The 21687-nt window shown below is 38.8% G+C and overlaps 1 protein-coding gene and 1 pseudogene across 1 annotated transcript in view; both read left to right on the plus strand.

The window, feature by feature from the left end:
• Positions 1-21687, plus strand: part of CASK (calcium/calmodulin dependent serine protein kinase) — a 357555-nt gene that overhangs the window by 107461 nt on the left and 228407 nt on the right. The gene's annotated exons all lie outside the window — the stretch shown is intronic.
• On the plus strand, positions 8810-8942 carry LOC132007985 (U2 spliceosomal RNA; annotated as a pseudogene).

Here is a 21687-nt window from a genome sequence, read left to right on the forward strand (position 1 = left end):
AAAAAATTAAATCAACTGCAAGACTAAAAAAAATCACAGGGAAAAAGCCATGAGTTCCGTGCTTTGCTTTCTCCTCCTCTGGAATTCTGCTGCTCTCCTTGGTATTGAAACCACACTCCTTGGTACGTGAACTTTGTCTCGGCTGGATTTCTTGTTGATCTTCTGGGTGAGGGGCCTGTTGTAGTGATTCTCAAGTGTCTTTGCCCCTTACCAGGGGCCGGGGTGTGTAATCCGCTCGGCTTTGCCCTCAGGAGCTTTTGTTCCCTGAGCGCTTTCTGTAGAGTCCGGAGGACGGGAAAACAAATGGCGGCCTCCTGGTCTCTGGCCCGGAGGAGCCGAGAGCCGGGGGCCCCACTCCTCAGTGCGCCCTCAGAGAACAGCGCCCAGTTACTCCCGTCTGCCTGACCTCCGGCGGCCAGCCGCGCTCCGAGCTCACCGAGCCTGCGACCGATTCAAGGTAACCCCAAGCTGCGAGCTCACTGTCGGCTCTGTCTCTGTAGCCGGCTTTCCCGTTCCAATACCCGCAAGCTCTGCGACACTCAGACACCCCTGATCCTTCTGTGACCCTGCGGGACCTGAAGCCACGCTGACCCCGCGTGGGCTTCGCCCCGGTTTAGCCTCTGGAGCGATGTCCCTCAGCGGAACAGACTTTTAAAAGTCCTGATTTTGTGTGCCGTTGCTCCGCCGCTTGCCGGGAGCCGGCCCCTCCCCCGGGGTCTATCTTCCCGTCGCTTTGGATTCACTTCTCCGCCGGTCCTACCTTTCAGAAAGTGGTTGTTTTTCTGTTTGCAGAATTGCTGTTCTTCTCTTCGATCTGCTGATGGATTTTCAGGTGTTTGCAATCTTTAGATAAGCTATCTAGCTGATCTCCGGCTAGCTGAAGTAGTCTCAGCCTGCTACTTCTCCGCCATCTTGACTCCTCCCTGCAGCAGCATTAGTTTTTAATGTAAATGTTTTTCACATATTTTATAAGATTTATCTCTATGTATTTCCTATATTTGGTGTGATTGTAAATGGCACTTTTTAATTTCAATTCCCATTTTTTTTTTTGTTGCTGGAATATATAAATACAATTGATTTATATATCAGTCTTCCACAGTCTTGCTAAACTCAGTGGGTCTAGTAGCTTTTTTGTAGATTTCATATGGTTTTTTACATGAAAGAGCATGTCAGTTATGTCATCTTTAATATAGTAAACATTATCTCTTTTCCAATTTACACTTCTCTTGGTTTGGTTTTCTTGCCTTATTGCATTGGCTAGAACCTCCAGTATAATGGTGAATAGAAGTCATAAGAGCAGATACTATCTTATTCCTGATCTTGTATCATAAAGTATCATGTTAACGGTTAGGCCTTTCATGGATAACCATTTTCAAGTTGAAGAAGTTGCCTTCTTTTCTTAATTTGCCAAGGTTTTTGGGGGGAGTTGGTTTTTTTTTTTACTCAGGAATGGATGGTGGATTTTGTCAGATTATTTTTCTGACATTTCTGACGTATCTCATTTATTGAGATAATCATGAGTATTTTTCTTTTTAGTTTATTAGTGTAGTGGATTATATTGATTTTTATAATGACAAACCTATATTCTTAGAAATTTTGGATGTTTGTAGTTTTCTCCTTTTTTTGGTAATATCTTTGTCTGGTTTTGGTGTCATGGGAATGCTAACCTCATGGAATGAGTTGGAAGTGTTCCTACCTTTTCAGTTTTGGGAAATTGATTTGTGTAATATCTCTTTCTTTTTGTCTTGATCACCCTGGCTAGAGGTTTAGCAATTTCATTGACCTATTTCAAGAATTAGGGATTTTTTTCCATTTTTCTTCTATTTCATTTATTCCCATTTTGGGCTTTATTCCCCCCCACACACTTTTGTATCTTTATTTTTATTTCATTTGCTCATCTTTTGCTAGTTTCTTAATTTGTAAACTAAAATCTTTGAGTTGAAACCTTTTTTTTAGAGGGGAGGAGGGGCAGAGGGAGAGCAAGAATCTTAAGCAGGCTCCACCCCAGCATGGACCCCAGTGTAGGGCTCTATCTCATGACCCTGAGATCAGACCTGAGCCAAAATAAAGAGTTGGATGCTTAACCTATTGAGCCATCCTGGTGCCCCTGAGGCCTTTCTTCCTTACTATTGTGGGTATTTGATGCTATAAATTTCACCCTAAGTTCTGCTTTAGTTATATTTTATATTTTTATTCAGTTGAGAAAATTTTCAGTTTTCTCTTTTGATTTCTGCTTTGACCCATGGGTTATTAGAAGTGTTATTTAATTTCCAAATAGTTAAACTCAGATATTGAGTTCTAATTTCATTAGGATCAGAGGACACGCTTTGTGTGACTTGAACTGAATATGAATGAATAAGTTTTAAATTAATTGAGACATTTTTAGTGGCCCACAGTATGGCCCATTTTGGCAAATGTTCCATGTGCAATTAAGTAGAAGGTATAATTTCCTCTTGTTTTGTGTAGTGTTCTAAGCATATTTCAAGTTAACTGATAGGATTGTTCAATTCTTCTATATCCTTGTGGATTTTCTGCCTATTTTATCTATTATAATTGTCGATCTATTTCTTAATGTACTATCATTTTGTTCTTTCCTGTATTCTGAAGCTGTTAGGTGCACATACATTTAGGAATGTTATACCCTCCTGATGACTTGACTGCCTTATTACTATCACCTTTTTTTGTTCCTGTTTTTTCCTTTTGCAATGTGGTTTTTTTCTTCTGGCTGCTTTAAAATTTTTGTTTTTATCACTGGTTTTATGCTGTCCATTATTGATGTGACTTATGTTGTTGTTGTTTGTATTTTATTTATTTATTTATTTTAAAGATTTTCTTTATTTGACACAGAGAGATCACAAGTAGACAGGCAGGCAGAGAGGGGGGGAAGCAGGTTCCCTGGTAAGCAGAGAGCCCGATGTGGGGCTTGGTCCCAGGACCCTGAGATCATGACCTGAGCCGAAGGCAGCAGCTTAACCCACTGAGCCACCAAGGCGCCCCTGTTGTTTGTATTTTAATCTGCTTAAGGTACTTGGAGTTTCTTGTACTGGTATGCAAATTTGGATATTATTTCTTGATGGGTTTTAATTCTGTCTCTACCGTTCTCTCTTCTCTCCAGGGGCTTTGCATGATAGACCCCTTAGTATTGTCCCACATGTCATTGAGTTTCTGTACTTTAATCTCAGTCTTTTTTTTTCTCTTAGGAAACTTCATGCTTTATATCGGGAAAATTTCTGTTCCATGTCTTTAACTTCACCATTTCATGCATTGTCTAATGTTCTGTTTAGTTCATCCAGTGAACTTTTCGTTTAAGGTAATATATTTTCTTCAATTCTAGAAGCTCCTTTTCGTTCTTTTTTATTTTTTCTGTTTCTTTCCTCATAAAGTTCATGCTTTCTTTTAAATCCTTGAGCATATTCCCAGGATATTTTGAAGCTCCTGCCTTACATAATGTCTTCATGTCTGCCATTTATAGGTCCATTTGTGTTGATTAGCCTTTTTGTTGTTCTATTTTATAGTTTGGTGCTTCCTTTGATTAGACCACATCTAGAGTAGCCTTTATTCTAGGGCTTAGTTGAGCTCCATACTTAGATGTGACTTTTCTGAGATCTCTACTGATTGTCTTTAGAGTTCAGGGAGGCCTCTCTTGAACTTACTAGAACTCCAGTGTCTCCGTGCTCTTTTTGCCCAGCCTCATGGAGTTTCAACCTATGCGTGCGCAAATTATTATTAAGGTAAAGACACATAGTGTTCTTTGTGCAGATTTTGGGAACTTTTTCTATACTTAGCTCCATTCTCCTTGGTATTCTGCTGTGAACATTCCATTTTCCTCAGAGTTCTTCCTGAACTGTGATCTCTATGTCCTCAACTCAGTGACATGCCGTGCTCTGCTTTGTTTCCCCTCCTTGTACTGGGAATTAGGAAATGCTTCCCGAAAGAAGCCAGGCCTGTCATTAAGCATTCACTCCATTCGTTTTCCCTCCCATAGGAATCATAATCCTTTACTGCCTGTTGGGTCCCAATGACTGAAAATATTCAGACTTTTAGTTTAGTGAGAGAAAAAAGTTCTGTTCCAATTAAACTTTCATGATTAGAAGCAGAAGTCATTATCATGGCATTTAATGTGATTTTAAAGAATCTTAATTCTAATGACTTTACTATTGGGTAAAATTTGTCAAATACAATGGTAGAACTTAGCTTGTTTCCATTAATGCTCTGCATTTCTGATGTAATTAAAAATAGAAGTTTGTGAAGTTGAAATAGAAGGATAGAATTTTACAGTGCACAAATTAGTAGTAGAGTAATATGCCAACAATAGCTAAAATTTTTTAGCATTTTAGTGATGCAAGGCACCTTACTAAAACGTGTCTCAGCTCTCATTACAGTCTTATTGTTTAGGTATTATATTATGCTCATTTTAGAGATGAAGGAATTGAAACTTATAAGTAGTTAAGTGATGTGTTTAAGCTCACTTACCAGTTGAGTAAAGAGCAGAGCCCAGATTCCATCTCAGTTCTGACAAACTCCCAAAGCCCTGTTTATCAACACCATGGCCATGCTGCCTTTAAAAGAAGTATATGGATGGGCCGCCTTGGTGCCTCAATCTGTTAAGTGTCTGCCTTTGGCTTGGATCATGATCTTAGGGGGTTGGGATTGAGCCCCACAGTGGGCTGCCTGCTCAGTGGGGAGTCTCCTTCTCCATCTTCCTCTGCCTGCCCCCATGCTTGTGCTCTTGCTCTCTCACGCTGTCTCCCTCAAATAAATAAATAAAATGTTTTTTATAAAAAGTATATGGGTAGCTGTGACTGTTATGGAATCAGCTTCAGTGTACTGGGAGTCTGGGATGCAATACTTTTGGGCCCCATTTCTAGGTTTTGTACAGCAGTCTTGAGTCATATTTTTACCTCCTTTTACTTCAAAAGTCAAGTCAGACATCGTTTAAGTAACATTAAGGGCTGGTTTTCCATTTATCAACATGTAAGTAGAAATGTAAGGCAAGGTTAGATAGTTAGAAACCTTGTCATTGGCTATGATTTTTACTGTAATTCTATGTTAAGGCAGTTTTTTAAGAATGATAAAATACCAGAAAGTAGAATTACATGACTGGAAAGTGGTGGCCAAATATACAGAAGCAAAACATTCAGTGATTTGCTAAGTCTGAAATTATTTTAAAATTAAAAGTTTTTAAAATAAAAGATTTACTGAAAATAGTTCTCTTTGGAGTTTTCCCACCAACTTTCTATATTAATAGATGATTTCATTTTGACTTTTATTTCTAGGTACTGTTTTTCTTATTTTGGTTTAATTTTGTTTTGCAATTAAGTAAAACATTTACATGGTCACAAAGACTAATTTTAAGAAGTGTATCTTCCATCCCTAGTATCTTCCTCCTTTGTAAGTAACCATTTGCATTAGCTGGTTTATTCTTTGTTGTCTTTTCTTAAAAATCATAAGTAAACACACAAACATACTTTGCTCTTTCTTACGTAAATGGTGGCATATTCTACACACTGTTCTTTTTTTTTATGAGAAATAGCGCACACGTGTGATCAAGGACATGAGGGGGCAGAAGGAGAGGGAGAGAGAATCTGGAGCACACTCTTACCGAGTGCAGAGTCCACCACAGGACTCCATCTCACAACCCCAAGGTCATGACCTGAGCGGAAGTTAAAACTCAGATACTTAACTGACTGCACCACCTAGGCACTCCTTCTGGGTCTTTAGGTTTTGGGGGTTTTCCCCCCACTAATTAATATACATTCTAGAGTTTACTTCATAACAAAATTTTCCTTGTTTCCTTATCTTTTATTAGGTTTACAATCTTCAAAATCTTATTTGGGGGCACCTGGGTGGCTCAGTGGGTTAAAGCCTCTGCCTTCAGCTCAGGTCATGATCCCAGTATCCTGGGATTGAGCCCTGCATCAGGCTCTCTACTCAGCAGGGAGCCTACTTCCCCTCTCTCTTTCCACCTCTCTGCCTACTTGTGATCTCTGTCTGTCAAATAGTAAAAATCTTTAAAATCTTTTTGGTAAATATTTATCATCTACTTTATATGTTTTCCATCAAGTGGATGCTGGCATTTTGGAGAAAATGGAGAAGTGCAATGTGCAGTTTTCACCCTTAAGAAACTTATGGAATTTTAAACTACTTTTTAAAACATCTACCTCTCCCTGATGTACAGTAGCTAATCCAGTAATACTTTTATTTTTTTAACCATCTATTTTTCTAGAAAACACAAGTAGAGGGCTTTTGTCATCTATTACTATTTCACTGAATGTGATTTCAGTACTATTTATAAGCATCCTAGCAAAAGCATCCCAACCCTGACAACATTTAGATATCTGATCATCAGGTGTGTGTCAGAGAAGAAAGTCGTGTGACATTTAGAAATGCTTTAATTTTAAATAGTCCTGTTAATTTCAATTCCTATGAAGTCATAATGTACCAGATACTCTGGATTATTATAATTAAAAAAAAAAATCCAGCGCCCCTTTCTCCTCTATATTACTCTAACCATTTTCTTTGTACCATGTTCCTGTCCTGTACCTCATCTCTCTGCACTCTTATCCAATATTCACTCTTCTCCAATATTCCTTATTGCTTTAACAGCCCCACCTCCTAAGGTGCTGGACTTATTTCCCTTAAAGACTTATGTGATGTCCATATGGGAGTATCAGCCCGGATTTTTTTTTTTTTTTGAGAAAGGGGGAAGTGGGGAAGCACAAGCAAGCATGAGCAGGGGAAGCAGGAGAGGGAGAAACAAGTTTCCCCCACTAAGCAAGGTGCCGGATGCAGGGTTTGATCCCAGGACCTGGTATCATGACCTGAGCCAAAGGCAAACGCTTAACAGACTGAGCCACCTGGCCCCTTCTCCCCAACACCCCCAACCCCCGCCCTGACTTTTGAAAGCAGCTCACCTATGGTGCTTTGTCACAGTGGTGGCCATATATCTGTGCTAGGCAGGGCACTTCCAATCTCTGTGTTGGCTGCCTGGGGACACTGTCTCAACTCTATTTCAAGATCTGTGTTCGACTTTGCATCTTTGAATTTAGTATCTTTCCTCAGAAGCCTATCCATAGTATTTGGCTTCTCGCACCTCTTTTGTCCTGGACCTGTTCACCTTGTCACTCCTCAACTCTGCATATGATGCCATCTCTTCCTTCCCTCTCCCCTTTCCCCCTATACCCTGTGTGTTTCCTGATCTTTTCAGTCACTGTACATTGCTTCACTGGAGAATAACCTTTGTTGCCAAATCCACAAATACAAAGCTAGGAAATGTATCTGTCTAGTCTTCTGAGGAAGGACTTCGTATGCTTCCTCATGCATTGGAGGTTGCAGCAAGATTAAGTGGCTGAAACTAGTGAAGGAACATGTTTCAAGAAAGTTCATGTAATTTCATTACATAAATGTAGATTTGGTAATCTGGCACCTACCACAGTAATTAAAGCATTTCCTACAGTGAAGGCTTTTGAGAAAATACTATGCAAGAAGAAGCCCCACAAAAGCCTTTTTTAATTCAGAAAATTGATTCTATGCTCACAAAGTCAGCATTTTCTCTCAGCAGGCACTGCAACTAATGACATTAATGAGACCAGTGCCGTATTTTTTTTAAAAAAGAAAGAAAAATCGGCAAAACAGAGAATTTTAAAGGAAGTTATTTCTAGTGGTCTGCTTGAAGATTGTAATTAACCAAGAAAAAAAGCAATTTTAATTGTGGTTTTTAGTACTTATTACCAGTGCATCAAATGACTTTTAAAAATCATTTGTTGAGTGCTTATGTTAAAATATAAAATGAGTATAGTATAGTATAAAATGAGTGCTTATGTTAAGGCAGGAGAGCCATCAGACTATAGAACAAAGCCTCGGATTTAGTTGATAGTATCCAATACCCGAATGAATCTTACCATGGTTTAGATGATGCCTTTTGAATTTGTTACTGTAACAGAAAGGCTTTTTTTGTTAATATTACAGATGAAAACAAACACTAAATTGCCTAATGAATGAAGTTGAAACAATAAATAGCTTGAAATTCCTTATTTTTGTTGATGGTGATATGCTTTGGCAGCCCTAGCATATCTCATCAGCTTTGTTATCCTTTACAAGGAACTTTATAAATATAAATATAAAATAACAGTTCCCAGAAAAGAGGAGAGCCATGACCAGTGTTGAGCTACTTACAAAGTAAACGTGTCACAAATTGCTGGTGTCACCTTAGCAGTTTTAGTTGGAAAGCTGGACTTTCTAAGGACACTGGTTCACAGCTGTGCTCTTTTTTGTCTTCTATATCTCAAGTTTTTTTGTTCTGTTGTATTTTAAATGTGTGTTTCTCTATACATATGTATAAACATTTAGCAAATGGTGGGTTGATGCCAGTGTAAGAAAATCTTCACTCCCAGCTCCAAAAATTCTGAAGCTTTGTATGTCATAGAGAATTGGTGAGAGAATACGACCAATTGAATATTTTTTCCTAAATCACTTGAAAATCATTGTTATACTTTTTTCTTAATATACGGATAATTTATGCCCTGTAGATTGGAATACATGTTGGAGCCCAAGGAATGGGGTTAGGGTATAATAAAAAGGAACAAGTACACCACTGACTTTATAAATGAAAATTCTAAATATAGATAAGTATATATCCCTATCTTTAACATATTTGTGTATTTTTTCTAGTGGCCTTTATAACAGGGAGCACTTGCTATTTCCTTATAGTTACATTTTTATTTAGTTTTTAAATTTGTAAACATTCAAAACCTCAGTCATCTTGACTTTACTGATATCTCCCTTTTCTTCACTAATCATTAATATATGTATCACTTCTCGGCCTTTTGGCTAAGATCAAGTGTACTAATCATTAATATATGGTATTGGATGAATTAAATATAAAGTTCTATTCTGGTTCTTTAAACTTTTATACTTTTATCTAAGTAATATAAGCACATAGGTTTTAAAAGTTAAGTCATATTACTTCTAATAATAGCAAAATGCAATCTCTGTTCTAATTCATTCCAAACCCTCCAGTCTGTTATCTGAGATAACTACTGTAATCATTTTTTTCTGTTTTTTTTGTAGCTATGCACATATGCTTATATTACTACTTCTTGATTTAGATATTATCAGTTATTGATATACTGCTGCAAAAGATGTAGCTCTCCTGTGTTGCTACTCCCATCCCTCTTCACTTTCCTTTTCCCATTTTTATAACATTATGTATATCTGAGTCATCAGTGTAATGTGATTATATTTCTTACATAATTTATTGCTATGCCACGAATAAATAATTGACTTATTTCTTTGGTTTTTTTTTTTTTGTATTATAGCAAATTCACTCTCAGACTGTCCCACTGAGCTATATATATTCTCAGTATGTTATGTTCAGCCTCATTGGATAATTTATCTCATTTTTTGTCTTGGCGACAAAAAGGTGCTTCTTGCCCTTCATCTATCTATCTGTTTCATTCAAAATTGGTTGCAGTCTTGGCCTACTGGACTGTCATCATGGGAATTCTCTTTGCCTTTCATTTGTGCTAGATTTCCTGTTTCCTAGATTTCCTGTATTTTTCTATTTTCATCTTCATTTTGGCAAGGTATGCCCTCTAGTAAGTTCCAGAGAAAGGTACATTTTTTGAGGTATCTGAAAATGTCTTTATTGTACTCAAGCAATTTGATAATTTCACTGGGTATAGAACTCTAGATTAGAAGTCACTTTCCCTCAAAATGTGTATAAAAGCTTATATTCTGAGGGGAGCCTGGGTGGTTTAGTCAGTTAAGAGTCCTACTCTTGATCTCAGCTCAGGCCTTGATCTCAGGGCCTTGAGATCGAGCCCGACATTGGGCTACATGGTAGGCTGGGAGCCTACATTTTTTTTTTAAAGATTTTATTTATTTATTTGACAGAGAAAGAGAGAGATCACAAGTAGGCAGAGAGGCAGGCAAAGAGAGAAGGGGAAGCAGGCTACCTGCTGAGCAGAGAGCCTGATGTGGGGCTTGATCCCAAGACCCTGAGATCATGACCTGAGCCAAAGGCAGAGGCTTAACCCACTGAGCCACCCAGGTACCCCAGGAGACTACCTTAAAAAAGAAATAAGAGGTTATACTCTACCACCTGGTTGGAGCACTGGGTATGGTACAAAAACAATGAATACTGCTATGCTGGAAAGAAATTAAAAAAAAAAAAAGCTTATACTCTAAAACCCAATGACTTGGGTTCACATCAGCTGTGTGGCTTGGGCAAGTCACGTAACCTCTCTCTGTACCCGTTTCCTCATCTAAAAATTGAGTGTAATAATCTTTCCTACTCCAGAGCTATTGAGAAGATTGAGTAACACAAGTAAAGCACTTAGAACAGTGCCTAGCCCTTTTTCCCTTTCTCTGTAAACCTTAATGATATTCTCTTTATCCCAATACCCTAAAATTTCATGGTGCTGTGCTTTAGTGTAGGCATTTTTAAAAGTTATTATGCTGGGTTCTTAGAAATCTTTTTAAAATCTTTTTAAATGCATTGTTCCTAAGTTCAGAGAAGTTTCTTTTTTTATTTCTTAGATAAATTTCTTCCCCCTACTTTTCTCTATTCTCCCTTTCTGCAGTTGCATGTTATTTAAATAATATCAGTTCACAGGATTGATTTTTATCTCTAACCTTTTCCCCTATTTCCTTTTGTTTTTTGGTCTTTCTGTTCTACTTTGAAATACTTTCTCAATTTAATCTTCTAACCCTTTTATTTGAATCTTCTGTTTTAAGTCTCATTTTTAAAAATTTTCAAGTCCCTTCCTAAATGTCTGCATTTAAATTATTAGTATTATATAGTTTCCTGTTTTTCATAGGTTTCATTCTTCTCTATCTCAAAATACTGTATGTTTTTGGTTTTATTTATTTATTTGACAGAGATCACAAGTAGGCAGGGAGGCAGGCTCCCTGCTGAGCAGAGAGCCCGATTCAGGGCTCGATCCCAGGACCCTGGGATCATGACCTGAGCTGAAGGCAGAGGCTTAACCCACTGAGCCACCCAGGCGTCCCAAAATACTGTATTGTTTTTTAATTTTCTCTTCCTTGGGGCGTCTGGGTGGCTCAGTAGGTTAAAGCCTCTGCCTTTGGCTCAGGTCATGACCCCGGGGTCCTGGGATCGAGCCCCACATTGGGCTCTCTGTTTAGCAGGGAGTCTGCTTCCGCCCCTCTCTCTCTCTCTGCCTGCCTCTCTGCCTACTTGTGATCTCTGCCTGTCAAATAAATAAATTAATAATCTTTTAAAAAAAAATTTCTCTGCCTTGTTTTTATAGGAAATGGTGTTCTCAGATATAATTTTTTTCTATTTTTTTTAATCTCTTTTAGAAGCTTTCCCCAAATGTCTGGTGATCCTTGGCTGCTCTTTCATTTTTATGATGAAAGTATTGAGTTGCCTAGAAACTCTTTATACATGGGTAACTTAATATAGGTGATCCAACAAGGACTGGACCATTTTTCAAAGCCCCAATGGATATTAGTATCTGTAGGTCTTTTGTTCTTAAGCAGGTCAGTTTCACAGTGAACAATCTTTCAGTCGTCTACTTTGGGATAGGGGTGTTTTATTTGGAGGGTGAGGGGGTGATGGCTGTACATAGGTCTAAGCCTGATGGCAATGGTTCTAAGCTGCCTTGAGGAAGGAGGCTGAGGGTTTTTATTTTAATGTGTTTTATTTAACACCTAAACTTTTTTTTAATCCTCCTGTTGAAGTATGGTGCATGATTTTGACCAGAACTTTGAGTGTGGTATCCAAAATCTCCAAAGAGTTTGGGAGGGAGGCATAATTTTCTTGGTCAAGGATATATAGGGTCAGGTTGCCTCAGCAAATGTTCATCCAGTCCTTTTGTCTGCTCCAACATACAGCCTTGCCTTCAAAGATGTTTCCTTTTCTTAAAATTTTTCCTGCATTTCCTTTTCCTAAAACTTTCTTGGAAACACTTTTATAGGCATATCAGCTTGCTGTTTACTGGCTTGCCTTGTTGCAGACGATATGTCAGTTCAGGTCAATAAACAAATACCAAAAAGGATTAGATGTGCAAGAAATTTATTAGGAAACTACTTCTGAGTGAAAACGAAAGGGGAAGGAGCCAGAGGAGGCTGGGAGAGCCATCACAGGTTACACAGGTCTGACTTTTTGGGGAGGAGACTGGGTAAGAAAAATCTTAGACTAAGGTGCAGTTTCAAGAAAGTTTTGGTGAGGCCTGTTGGGAGACCTCAAGCCAGTGTTGGCCATCAGAGTCCTGTATCATAGAAATGAGCCTGCTGCTTTTAGTCACTGGCTGAGAATAGCCTGTGAAAGGCATGGTGTTGGTGGGATCACAGTGATGGATTTCTAGTGCTACACTTGGGATTGTCAGTTGTTTGCAATCCCCATGGTCAGAGATTGGGAGTCTCATCTTATGGCTCCCACATTTGGATTTCAGCTTTCTCTGATCCACTAACTTTGCCCATTCACTTCTACCATCCGAGATTTTGTTTCCCTACCTAGTGTGCTGCTCCCTCTTCTCATTCTCTTAATCTTTGTGGGTCTAGCATTTAGACCACCATATTTAAGTAGAATTATTGGTTTACTTATGCACACATTTGATTTATGATTCCCTAAATCATATACATTATATATTTATTGTATGAATCTCTGGTTAACCTCTCCTACAATATAACACTCTCTGGTCTTATAATGATTGTGATTTGGAACTTTCTGGGAGCAACAGGAGCTAAGGATGAAGACCTAAGCAGGGGCCACTTCACTGGGGATCTCTTTCTTCATTATGCAGAAAAATTGTGGGAGAGAGGGTGAGGGTGGTGGTTATTAAAATCACTGGTTGATCTTTGGGCCCCTTTCTCAGTCCAAGCTAGTAGATCTGGGGTGTGGGCCAGGAGTCTGTTTTTAAAATAAGTACTGTAGTGATTCTGAAAAGCTCCAAATGGACCAATTAGCCACATCTAAGGGGAATGGAGTTTGAGTGTGGGAAAATATAGTCAGATATGATTGACTTTTCATTTTAGAGCTCTTTGACCATAGTTATGAGGATGAGATTTGAGGGCTTTTGCCATTGTCTGTATAAGATAAACGATGGCCTCAACTAACTCCCAGGTGGCAGTTGGGATGGACCAAAAAAAAGGAAAGATTCGTGAAGTCTTAAAGAATAGAATCAGATAACCTGATTAGTATTTGAATATCTTCTATGTGGGAGGTTTGTCTGTCTCCCCACACACACACACACACCACTACCCATTCATTTATATCAGTGTATTTTTTTCAGCTCTTTTTTTTCTTTTATCCTTATGGTACTCCCATTATGCATATGTCAGTGTGTTAATTGGTGTCCCACATTTCTCTGAGGCTCTGTTCATGCTTTCTTTTTTCCTCTGCGTTCTTCAGATTGCATAATCTCTGTCAACCAATCTTCAAGTTTGGTGATCCTTCTGCTAGTTCAGTTCTATTTCTGAGCCTTTCTAATGAATTTTTCATCTTGGTTATCATACTTTTAATCCGAGAATAAATATTTGCTCTTTTCTATAATATCTCTTACCGATACTCTCTATTTGAGATATTGTCATACCTTGCTTTAATTCTTTAAGCATGAATTTCCTTTAGTTCCATGAATACATTTATAATAGCTGCTTTGAAGCCTTAACCCTTAAGTCCAATATCTTGACCCCCTCAAAGGCAGTTTTTATTTTCTATACTTTTAAAAACCTGTGTTAGTGTCACACTTTCCTGTTTTTTTAATGTCCTAAATTTATGTCACAGCAGCTCTGGATATTGGCCCCTAGGGCTTGTTCTTGTTTGCTTATTTAGTAATCTGCTGGGTTAGTCCACTGTAACCTCCAGGGTCTCTCTCCACCCCAGACTTGGGCATGACCACAACCTTATTGACAGTCAGGAATGTCTGTGGCTTTACCTGAGGTCTCTTTGACTATCTCGTCCCCTGATTTCCCGTTAAAATGATCTACCTCTATTGGTATCACCTGGTACTAATTGCTAGCTGATTCTGTTTTTGACCATGCCCTGTGGTGTAAATTGCTCCATAGTCTGATGCAGTTCAAGTCTGGCCCCTCATCAGGGGCAGGGTTTGTTAGTCTATTAAGCTTGCTCTATTCTCCTCTAACCAGAATCTGTGTAATGTGGAGCAAGAGCAGGGCAAATGGGGAATTCACTCCTCACTAGTTGCTCCACCCAGATCCTCCCTATAGAGCAGGTCTTTATGTGTTGGAGGAGGAAAGACATGAGCTGGTCCCCCCTCCTGGCTGCTACTAGCATTCAGTATGGATCCTTCATACCCCAGGTCAGGGAGGATGACATCTGCCAGTGTTCACCAGGTGCTAAGTGTACTCGGACAAGGTCTTCAGCTGAGGAAGTTGAAGGAGATGGGAGCTACCACTTAGCTGCCAAGCCCAACTCTGTAGCTCTCTTGCAGCACAGAGCAGAGGGACTGCACTCTTTATCAGCTCCCGCTCCTGGATAATCTGTTCTGAGCTGGAGGTGGGTGTTGGGGAATGGGTGCTGCCATCTGGCTTCTACCACCCACTCAACAACATACGCCTTCCACAGCATGGAACTGTACAAAATGGTATCTCCCAGTGTTCACCAGTTGCAAAATCCGACCCAAATAGCTCATCCACCTCAAGGAGCTGATCTGCCCCTAAGATGCTGGGCCCTTTAGAACAAGAACAGTTCCAACCCAAGGCAGAGGCTGTGGAGGCACAGGTGCCATCCTTATCCTGGATTTCACAGCTTCCCATTGTTCTTCGTGTTTATGGATTTTACTGAGTGTTTCTCAATTTATTGTAAGCCCTTTGATCAGTCTCTGGAGACCTTGGTGGTTAATTTGACCAGCTAAATCAATCAGTCAGTCAAATTTCTCTCTCTCTCTCTCTCTCTCTCTCTCTCTCTCTCTCTCTGGGGAAGGTTTCCCTGAACTTATGCAGCCATCCAGCAGCCCTGCCCAATCATTATATTTGTAATGATTCTGCACATAATGGCAAAGTAATTTTTCAAAAATATAATCAGATGACTTGAATTGAAAGGACTAAACTCAGATTTTTTTGAAAAGTATTATGATCATACTACTGAAATTTGCTCTGATTGCATTTTATTTTAATTGAGACCTTATATTTCACTTTTGAGAAATAGCTTACCTGTCAGGTTTATCTTTGGAATTGAGTAGTTGTAGAGCTAAAAAGCAGTATAGTGAAGTGGGAAGTACATAGGTACTGGGGCGAGACAGTCTGGGTTCAAATCCTTGTTCTGCAGTTGAGTTGTAGGGATGAGTTTCTTAACTGCTTTTGCTTCCACCGCTTCATGTGTAAAATGGGTATCATCTGCCTCTTTTGGTTGTTGGGAGGGTTGAATGAATTGACAGATCTCAAATCAAGCTTGACTTAAAATACTCATCAGATGTTTGTGTTGGGCGTGTCAAGGGCAAGTAATCATCTCATCTTTTTATTATCAAGACTAATAATATTTCTGTCTATAGCCAGAGATATTGATGATATTATTTGTCTAAATAACTTTAATATGATCTTTAGTGTCCTCTAGTTGCTCTTTTTCCCACTAGAGGAAAAAACTAGATCTTCCACTCCACTTCTTTTGGAGTTATGATCATTTAACTAATGAAGTTCTGGTACATACTCTATGCAGTGACCTAGAAATGTTAGGCGTATGTTACATTTGTGTAAAGCTAGTGCATTTATTTATTTATTTTTATTTTATTTTTATTTTTTTAAAGATTTTGTTTATTTATTTTATAGACAGAGATCAGAAGTAGGCGGAGAGGCAGGCAGAGAGAGAGGGGGAAGCAGGCTCCAAGCTGAGCAGAGAGCCCGATGCGGGGCTCGATCCCAGGACCCTGAGATCACGACCTGAGCCGAAGGCAGAGGCTTAAACCACTGAGCCACCCAGGCGCTAGTGCATTTAATAGTGAGAGTACCTTGAAGTTTTCCATTTTAAGTCATGGTAATACAATATGCAGAATAATATTAGCACCCAGTTCGCTACACATAGATGTCACTTTCTTTTTTGGTCATATTCTGAAAACACTTCAGTCAATATGGTGGTACTACCTGGAGTAGATTGCCTCAGATTTGGGACATTTTTAGAGTTGTCTTCCAATAAGGTATGAGACAGCAGAAAGATTGCTTGTTGGGAGTCAGAGGCTGAGTTCATCTTCCAGTTATGCAGTGAACTAGCTGTGTAACTGGACATGTCACTTGCTTTTCTAGGATCTCATTTTTCTTATGAGTAAAATGTGAGGATAGAGAAGAACACGGGATATTGGTTCTCTTACTGTCCTTCCCATTTCTAACGCTCTTTGATTCTGATGTGAGCCAGAAGATGTAATAGACATTGGTCAAGTGGAGTTCTGCATGCTTGGTGCTGCCTTCCAGCAGAGTTGGTGGGAATGGAAATCACCAGCAATATAGTACAGTTGGGCAAATGATGATGAGATACTGAGGTTTGTCTGGGGGTGGGGAAGAATGTTCTTAGATCACAGCATGGTATGCCTGTGTCAGCTGGCAAGATTGTCAGGGAGAACATTGAGGCAAAGTGTGAGTGTAACTCCCGAGTTACAAACAGAGAAGGAAGCACATGGAGTGTCGAACAGGAAGCAGCATTTTCAAGAGCATAGAGAGCATGGGCCAAGAGGGGAGGGTTGTAGACATTGCAGGTAGTTCAGAATGGGGATGTTGGGGAGGATGATGGATGAAGCTGGAAAGGAATGTAATATATGGAACATCAAAAAAAAAAAAAAGAAAGAAAGAAAGAAGCAAACCTAACTTACTTGACTAAGAAGCAAGAGAACTTGGTTCCATTTTCAATTATGTTGCTAAATAGCTCTATGGACCCACTTTAAGTTGTTGGCCTTAAAATCATTTTTGGAAGGCTTCCAAAGCCAAACTGAGAGATGATAATGTCTTGGTATAAGCACTGCAGAGCAACGAAGGATTTTGGAGTGATGTGATAATACCTGTTTTAGAGTGAAACTGTGGTGACAATTTAATGAGTAGAATGAAAAGAAGGAACTAGAGGCAAAGAAACCCATTAAAAGACCCAGACAAGAATCCATGAGGGCTGAAACTAGGATAAGTGCAGGAAGGGGCAGATCATTTTGACAGGTGTTGCAGAAATAGAGTGAACAGGTTTTGGCAACTGCGTGTCGGAAGTGGATGAGAGGTAGTAGTTGACGTTGAGGATGAGTCCAAGGGCTGTCTGGAAGAATAATGATGCTTGTAGTCAGTAGGCCACACACATCTATCTGGCTCTGTGGATTCTCCTTCACTTTTTTTTAACCAGTGTTACCTTTAGGTACTTTGAATACCTGTATTTTTACTTATTTTCCCAAATAGTCCTATGGTCAGGTTCAGATTCAGTTCTGTATAAGCTGTATTACACAATTTTCCCAAAAAAATTGTAGATGAAAAACTGCAAAGTAAAAGTAAGTTTAGAACTGCATAGTGGTGTGGCTTAGTAATTGCATGTTCACACTGCCTACTTCTTGTCCTCAGACTTGGTTTGATCGACATTTGGTAAAGGTAGGAAAGAATTATTTCCACCAAAGATGGTCAAAGGGAAAGGACACAGAACTTAACTGTGCACATGCTCTGTGTCCCACACTATGGCAAGTAGGTCCCCATACTTAACCCCCATACCAGGGTTATCTTCAACTCTGTATGAGAGCTGTGCTCTTACTTTTTCGATTGTGAAGAAAACATCAGTGAAGAAACTGATATTCAGGTGATTAGGCTATAAAGATAAGATTTAAAGATAGAACTTTTGGGAGTGCCTGGGTGACTTGTCAGTCAATCAAGACTAACTCTTGATTTTAGCTTGGGTCTTGATCTCAGAGTCATGAGATCGATCGAGCCCTGCATTGGGCTCTATGATAGGTGTGAAGCCTGCTTAAGATTCTGTCTCTTCAGGGGGCCTGGGTGGCTCAGTCATTAAGTGTTTGCCTTGGGCTCAGGTCATGATCCCAGGGTTCTGGGATCGAGTCTCACGTCTGGCTCCGTGCTCCGCGAGGGTCTGCTTCTCCTTCTGCCTCTGCCTTCCCCAAGCTTGTTGCGCACATGCGTGCGCACTCTCTCTCCTCAAATAAATAAAATCTTAAAAAAAAAAAAAAAGATTCTCTTAACCTCTGCACCTCCCCCTGCTCGTGTGAGCATGCACTCTCTCTCTCTTAAAAAAAGAGTTAGGCCTTTTGACTACAAATCTGTTGCTCTCTTATATCATAACTGCCTTCCTGTAGAAGAGTGTTAGCATTTAGAAAGATAAGTGCCAGCTCTGTAGAAATAGGGTGACCAACAATTTCGGTTTGCCTGGGATTGAGGGCAGGTTCTCAGGATACAGAATCTTCAGTGCTACAACTGGAAAACCCCAGACAAACCAGGATGAGTTGGTACCCTTCTGGAAAAGTCACTTTTGTGAAATAAACTTTTGTGTAGAATGACCTACAGAAGATCTTGATTGTTTTTGTGTCCCTTAATATTGAGACCTGAATTAGGTCTCTTGTTACTACTGAATGCCAAATGGATTCTTAAGTGAAGAGGAGGGTTTAAGGCCCTGCCTGACTTCCTTCTACTTGTTATTACTTGCTCTGAACATCCTCCCTTGCCAGGGTTGCACTCAATTGTGTGTAAATCAGATGCTAGAAGCCTGTGCTTCCATCTGAATTTCTAAAAGAACTTATGTTTTACCCAGTCCAAGTTTGATAAAATGACAAAAGAGCTGTTATGAAAAAAGCCAAAGAAGGCAGGTTGATTATAAACATACATTCTTTCAAGAGTAAGAAAATACATATCCTGGCATTCAGCCTATGACAAATGGAGAAAATGTTTAGCATAAATTTATAAAATACACTTATTTTGTGTGTGTGTAAACATACTCTAATTAATAAAGAATTTATATTGTTTTGCTGTCAGATGGGAAGCAGGAAATTGGACCACATGGAATCCAAAGGAACTTTTTGTAAACTTTCAAAAAACAAAGAAAAATACACTATATGGTGGCTTCATGCATTCCACAGAGTGTAATGCTAAGATTGGAGCAGAGGCTAAAATGATATGGGGAATATTGCTTGTTTTTTTAAATCTAGTAATGGTTATCCTCAAATCATGCCCATTTTTATCCCACTGTCCTCAATAGTGCCCGTTGTAAGGAGGCACTAGCTTCTATGGCTTTCCACCTTCTGCAGTGTTCTTGTGGCCTCCAGAAGTTGGGTTACATGATTATCTGTCATGATCTTGATCCTTGGACATCAGTATCTAGGCCAGTCTCTTAGGCTTTTGTGCTTTTCTTAAATCTTATGGACAACCTTTGGGTCAGAGTATCTGTCACATTAACAGATTTATAAAATGGTCTCTGATCCCAAATTAAGAATTTCTGATCTAGAGAGCTGCCACATTTTCAGCTACTTAAGTTTGCTACCTCCTGGTTTTGTAGAAAAGATTAAATGAAGACAGATTGTTCTAAGGGTAAAGCAGTGTATTAATTTACTTAAAATTTTACTTAAAAAAAAAAGAGAAATACGGCCTTTTCAGAACTCCCTATGTTTCCCTTAGTCCGAAATTTTACTGTGTACCAGAAGTATCCTCTCCCTGCTGCCACCTTCTACTGCCGTCAGCAATTCTACTTTGAAACTAAAATTTCTACTACTCTTTAAAGCTTCTTGATTAGTTTTTTTTTAAATTAAGACTATAAGGCAAGCTTTTTTTTTTTAATCATTTTTTAATTTATTTTCAGCATAACAGTATTCATTGTTTTTGTACCACACCCAGTGCTCCACACAATCTTTGCCCTGTCTAATACCCACCACCTGGTTCCCCCCACCTCCCCCCCCCCCCCACTTCAAACCCCTCAGATTGTTTTTCAGAGTCCATAGTCTCTCATGATTCACCTCCCCTTCCAATTTCCCCCAACTCCCTTCTCCTCTCTAACTCCCCATGTCCTCCATGCTGTTTGTCATGCTCCATAAATAAGTGAAACCATATGATAATTGACTCTCTCTGCTTGACTATAAGGCAAGCTTTTTAAATTACATACACCTATTAGCCATTTGAAGCTAGTCCTATCAATCCGAATTTTGGCAGTGGGCCCAACAAAATAAAATAAAGAAATAATTTGGTGGTTGAGGCCGCATGCCCACAGAGCTCTCCATAATCCCTGATTGCAAGTTATTTATCAAAACAGTTAGCTTATTGTTTTTATTGATCCTTTTCACAATGAGTACATATAACCATACTTATTTTTTACTATAAATTTGGTGTTTTACTATTTTTATGAGATTTATTGATAAAAGGATTCTGCTGGATGGGGAAACCTATATTTAAAAGAACAAAACTGATAACAAATGCACTATGCCACACAGAATCTTGGCCTCAGTAATTCTTTTATTTATGTATTAGCACAGACTATAAATTGCTTTCTGGGGAAACGTTTGGTCTTGCTGGCAGTGTTTCCTGGGCTGGTCCTATCCTGGAGGAAGGAGGGGTGGGAGGAAGTGGATAGTAAGGAAGCCTATCCTGGCCCATATGCTTGTTGAACTCCTCAGCTATCAGTAAGTAAATAAAAATAGAAGGTAATGATAGGTAAGATAATTAAGAGTATAAAATACAGATATGTGGGTAACATTTTTTGACTGAGAGACATTAGTTGAATTCCTGTCTTATTGCAGGAAGTTTCTTTGTAAACTTGACTGAATAAAAATTTATGTACCATAAAATGAACCCATTTAAGTCTTCAGTCCAGTGGCTTTTAACAAATATATACACTCTGTCATTCCACAAAGTTCCTTCATGCTCCTAAAGAGTATGTTTTTTAAGGCTCTAATGTTGAAAAGTAAGTGAGGCATAAACTAGTATTTCTCTAATTTTCTTCCATAAAATTAGGAGTACCATTTTGAAATAGGTATCTGGTTTTTATAATAGTAAAATGCCCCATCTTTCTACCTTTTTGCAGAGCTTTTTGGTTTACATTTCCCAAAAGGAAAAGCAATAGAGAAATTGTACCTTCTATAAATGTTTAAAATATTGTATTTTTTTCTTTGTCAGGTACAAAATATCTTAAGAATGGTCATTTATTTGCTTGAGAAAAGCTCTAATACTGGAATTTTGTTTGGTTTGGATTTCAGTAACCTCTGCCTTCTCCTTTTATCCGTATAATGAACATTTTACTAGTTGATTGCAAAACAGATTTTCACCCAATCCATGGTTGAGTAACTCCTTGAATAGAAGATTCAGTTATATCTTCTAAGAGACAAATAATTTGGTTTCTCTTTAACCTAATGTTGGCTCTTATCCACCAATGGCTTTGTAAGCAAATGCTCTTCTTTCAGGATTTTAACATCTCAGAAGATAAATATTAATAAAGATCATTGAATTGGTTACCTCTAATTTTATTAATATCTACTTAGTAAGTTCAGTGATTTATAGTACTTTAGTATTGATTAGGAATGACCTGGAGTTTATAAAATTTAAGTCCCTAGAAAATAAATGGTACTTTAGATAATTATTTGCCAAACTCATCCTAATGCAGAGTGAGAGGGAAGACAAGTAGTTCTCAGAATAACTAGCATGTTTCTACTTTACAGCTTTTAGTTGTTCATAAATGCAGTGTTGAATTCAGTTTAAATTTGGTATTCAACTGGGCAGGCTGTTTTATTGTATTTATCAGAACTGAAAAATTATTTGGGA

Source organism: Mustela nigripes, chromosome X, assembly GCF_022355385.1.
Source record: "Mustela nigripes isolate SB6536 chromosome X, MUSNIG.SB6536, whole genome shotgun sequence".
Classification (NCBI taxonomy): Eukaryota; Metazoa; Chordata; class Mammalia; order Carnivora; family Mustelidae; genus Mustela; species Mustela nigripes.